We start from the raw sequence: 5469 nt of genomic DNA, 5'->3' as shown, positions 1-5469 counted from the left end.
GGATCAGATGAAGTTGAAACCTGATTGTCCATTGTCTCTCGTCACTTAGGGTGGAAACAAAATTATAGTGAAGATGCAAGAGTATGGAAAACAACATATGTGAGACGTATAAGGCACTGGTAAGAAGACGTTAAAAAATCAACATAATTTTTGTAATTTGATATTATTGTATGCTTGCGATTATATGTATATATTTTATTGGGTTGAGATTGTACTGTCACTTTTAAATGTTAAGTCAAATTATCAAACTTGCATCATAATAAGTTATTTTAAGATATGTTAATCAGTGTATGTTTATATTGAATAAATGTTATGTTAATAATGTCAAAATTTTAGTTTAAAAAATATATAAAAATAAAAAATAAAAAATATATTGCCTACTCGATTTTTACAAAATTCTAAAACAATATGTGAATACCAAATTGTTAATATATCTGATATTAATATTTGTTGTCTGATTTCTTAAATAACCGAAAAATCTTTTAATAAATTTGTTTAGAAATTAGAATTAAAAAATCATCCAAACCAAATAGTTTAAATCAAAATTTTGAAAACGATATATTTTTATAAACATTTTATTAAATTTGATAAATATCTATAAATTTCGAAGAAATAAAAATTAAGGATTGATTAATTCAAAAATTCAAAATGCCACAAAAGCTTTTTTTTTAATTGGAAAAATTTAGTTAGGATTATTTTGATAAGATCGTAGACATTGGTTGCCCAGTTATAAGAAAAAGGATGGCACCATAAATCCTCAACAATTTAGGCCAAACACATAGGGTTTACTTCTATGCATCACCAATACTGATAAACACAGAGCAAACCACTTGGCAGCCGCACACTTCATCTAAGGTACGATTCCGATTCCCTCTTACGATTTTATGCTCTATTATATCTCAATGTTATTTATGGTAATGCTTAATTACCGGGTTTCCTTAATTATAAGGTGTTGTTGTACTATTTTTCCCATTCGTAGCTTAGTAATAGTATTTGTTCCCATGTTATGGATTTTATTTGAGATTAGGTGGTTATTATTAATTGTTCTTTTAAATTAATGTTTGAATTTTATGAATAAGTGAATTATAAATTTGTTGTTATTATGCCTAGAAGGCTCCAAATAGTTGACATTTTGATGGTGGAATTTATGGGTGAATATGATGGATGATGCTTTATAATGATCTTGTTTTGTGGTTGTTAATATTAGTGTGCTATTTATAATGAAATTTTGTTGGATGTTAATAAACAATAGAGTAGAGACTATTCCCTTTACTGTTCTATAGATTTTGATCTTTTGTAATTTTTTGACAAAAATTTCATGATAAGTTGCAAATTAAACCTTGCGATTTAGGGAAAATGCAAATTAGTTTAAACAATATATTCTATTAGAACCAGATTAATGGCGAGAAGAATAATTAATTGCTCGAATAAGATGTGATGGTACAAGTTTTCTAAGAGCTTCGAATTTAAGTATGAGGAGCCCGAAGGTTCCGACTTGGCATTCTTTTAAGAGCTCTGAATTTAAGCACGAAGAGCCCGAAGGTTCCGGTTTGGCGCTCTTCTAAGAGCTTTGAATTTAAGCAAAACACCACCAAAAAATAGGATAGCCCCTTTATAAACTGTTATCAAAGATTTCGTAAAGTTTTAGTTGTTAATATTCCTTCCTTTTCGTTTAATCTAGCAAAACTTTCAGTGGCAACTGCAATACAAACACGCTTCTTGGTATTATTCCTTACCCATCGACCCTCCTCCTTCTTCTATTGTCGTCATCGTGCCCTTATTTGCTGCGAATATTTACTTATTGTCTGTACTAGTTTTGTAGATTCTGTACTAGTTTTATTTGTATGTCTTGTTGTTTATGCCTCTGATTGATTTTTTCATATATGTTACTGAATTCATGATTTTTTAACGATATAAAGATTATGCTCAGTTTATTTGGGTTTTACTACTGAATTGTTAAATTGTGTTAAAAACTGGTTCATGAACTTTCCTTTGTGTTGGATTAGATAATTATGCCATGGTCAATGGATTTAAATTTGAACATTGAGAATGTGAAATTATGTTAACTTGAAGATTGAGCATGTGAAAGTATGTTAATCTGTCCAGTGATTTTTCTACATGGGTGTTTTGAATTTTTTGAGGCAAATCATCTGGTTCAATCGTGTTGGTCAATAATTGATCTAAAATGGTTTTTAAAATACTTTATTTCTAACCTTGATATGATAGCTTGTTCAGTCACGTCTCTCGTATTCGGGAAATTAATTATTCTCGACATCAAACTGTTTTTAATAAGATACATTGTTTAAACTGATTTGATTTTTCCCTGAATCGCAAGGTTTAATTTGCAACTTATCATGTATTTTTTGTAAAAACATTAGAAAATATCAAAATCTATATAATGGTGAAGGGATTAGTCTCTACTCTATTGCTATTTGTCTCAACCTCAACTTGTGTTTTCTTATTGTTTATTTGTTGCTTGTTAAGTGCAGAAAAAATCACAACAAAACAATGTCGTACGATGATGTAGAAATTGAAGACATGGAGTGGAATGAGGAGTTGCAGTCATACAGGGATCCTTGTCCATGCGGGGACCTGTTCCAGATCACAAAGGAAGATCTCAAACTTGGCGAGGAGATCGCTAGCTGCCCTAGTTGCTCCCTCTACATCGCTGTCATCTACAACATGGAAGATTTTCTTGGCGGTTCTGATCAAAATAGAACAGACAAGGGTCTTCAGCCCTCCAAGCAACAAGCTGTCGCAGTTGCTTGAATTTCAAGTCTTTCATAAGTTCTTGTGAATATATTCAATCATTACGACTTAGTTTTAGACCTGGAGTGTTCATCGATGTATATTTTGTTTAGTCAACCGTTTGAAGCAGATAATGTGTCTTTAAACTATTCAACTTTTTAGGACAGCTCTATAGTATGTCTCTAAACTATTCAACTTTTTAGGACAGCTCTATAGTTGAACTTCAAGTCCTTGGTCATTTATGTGAGAATTTGATCTGCATGCCACTTTCATGAAAGTTAATTCTCTAAATGACACCTGCTCAAAAAAATTCTAACAATACCACATTTTTTTTTGTCTTTTAGTAACGTTTTTTATTAATTTTTAGGACCCTCCATCCTAAACGGCGGACACGCCAGAAGTGCAGTTAGGATGCGTCATCTGGGATAGAGTATTTTTTTTTAAATTTCTGAATTAATTTTAAATGATTAAAATAATTAATTAATATAAATATTAATTTAAAAATTATATTTAATATAATAAATTTTAAAAAATATATTAATAAATTAAATACTTTTTTATATAATATTTTTAATAATTATTTAATTTTAATAAATTATATATCTTTTTATTTAATATTTGTAACAAATATTTAATATTAATTAAAAAGTAATATTAAAATAAAATTTAATAATAAATTATTATTTCATATAATTAATAAATTGTATTAAAAATAAATTGTTAATTCATATAATTAATAAATTGTATTAAAAATAAATTTATTAATAAATGGTTAGATAATATTAAAAATATATTTATTAATAATTATTTAACATTAATAAATTATATACCTTTTTATATAATATTTGTAATAAATATGTAAGATTAATTAAAAATTAATATGAAAAATAAAATTTAATAATAAACTGTTATTTAATTTAATTAATAAATTGTATTAAAATAAATTGTAATTTCATATAATTAATAAATTGTATTAAAAATAAATTTAATAATAAATGGTTACATTATTTTTAATAAAATTTAAAAATTAAATAAAAGAATTATTGTTTCATATAATATTAATTAAAAACGATACTTACAATGTTTACGTTCTTAATATTATTTAACTATAATTACAAATTACAAGAGATTAAAAAAAATTAATTTCGACGTTGATTGGGATATTCATCGACGAAATGACTATCAGTTCCACATTTTGCACGAACTAGAATCCAGTAATCACGACCTAATGGTTATGTTGAGGTAGATATAGGAGGGGCTGTAGTTGTGGACGGATAAACCAGTGGTTTGAAAAATAGGTAGTTGCTCACAAAAAAATGGGTGATCGCTCCAACGTATGAAGTACAGTCTAATTAGTAGTCAATTTGCAGCCTGTATAAGTGTTTATTTGATATACAAAGCACTTGTCTGTGACAACACTTATAAAGTTATCAATACAAGTATGTTGGCACGAATGTCAACATGTATTATAAATAATCAGTTTGTTGACAGGTACTCCAATGTTAATGTAATCGATGGTTGATGTGTCTTGTGTTACTAACATAGATTACTTACTTAGAAGAATCAAATCCTCCCGAAAAGATTAATACAACATTCTTTAGTTTCTATAATGGTTTGGATAGTGTTGACATAGCCATAGACTTAGAATGGGGAAGGCGGAGGCAGATCCGCCCTTCACATAGTCTCTTGAATTTATAAGTTTTTTTTATAATAATTATTGATGATCTTTATTCTATTGCAAAAAGCTAATTGGAGATAGGTGAAGTCTTGCCATCGAACATTTGGGATGAGTTGGCTTGTGCCATAAGTTCAATTTGCGTTCAAATGCTTGAGCCATATTTATCAACCAAGTAAATAGGTTCAATTGTTGTCTAGGCTTAAGAATAGAAATTAACGTTGATAATCTTCCACATATCCAGTTTACCCTCTCCCAGTGGATTATTGCTCAAAGGAAAACAGATTTGTATATGTCAACATTTCTTGAAGTGTTTCCACACCATTTTGGGTTTATATTCCATTTGTTCAAACCATAGTTGCACTTCTCCTATTAAGTGAAACAAGTGAAACATTGTTAATCTCATTTTGTCTTATTCTTTGGTTCATAAATAACCTATCATGGCGCTTCACCCCCAATGTGTTCCATGTTCCATCTTAAGTGGGAAATCTCATTTTGAAATAGTGTGGAATCATGCCACTACTATTTCATGTTTGTCTTTGTAATCATTATTGTTGTCACTACTATTTTGATGCATCTCTTGAATTATCTTTTCATAAACCTTTATTCTCTCCTTGAACTATGACGGAGAGGTTATCCATATGTTCTTCCAAAGCTGTCCCACGAACTGTCATATACTCTACGTCATCAATGTTGGCTGGTGAAACCAAATTGTTAGTCTCTAACATAGTCCTAGATGCGATATTACCTTTCCTTCAACTTATATAGTCTTTTTTTGATATATATATACATATATATATATATATATATATATATATATATATATATATATATATATATATATATATAAATAATGTGAATGATCTTTATCTCTATCATAATATCTTTAAATAGACTTTGAGATGATGAAGAAGAATAGTCCTAATTAGACTAAATTAATATATTTTTATAAAATTACTATTATTTAAATTTAAATGGTAATATCCTATTTAATACGAATAATTTGTTTTAATTCAAAATTTTACTAAAAATTATGTTATGCTAAC

General features: G+C 28.1%; 1 long non-coding RNA gene across 1 annotated transcript; it reads left to right on the top strand.

Annotated features, from left to right (window-relative positions):
* The first annotated feature begins 658 nt into the window (after nucleotides 1–658).
* LOC127119156 (uncharacterized) lies at nucleotides 659–3069 on the top strand. The gene is made up of 2 exons (XR_007802678.1): nucleotides 659–855; nucleotides 2490–3069. It is a non-coding gene; the product is annotated as an uncharacterized LOC127119156 (long non-coding RNA).
* Nucleotides 3070–5469: the final 2400 nt, after the last annotated feature.

This window comes from Lathyrus oleraceus, chromosome 2, assembly GCF_024323335.1.
Source record: "Lathyrus oleraceus cultivar Zhongwan6 chromosome 2, CAAS_Psat_ZW6_1.0, whole genome shotgun sequence".
Taxonomy (NCBI): Eukaryota; Viridiplantae; Streptophyta; class Magnoliopsida; order Fabales; family Fabaceae; genus Lathyrus; species Lathyrus oleraceus.
Note: the sequence above shows the minus strand (reverse complement) of the source record. Positions and strands in the feature narration are given on the sequence as shown.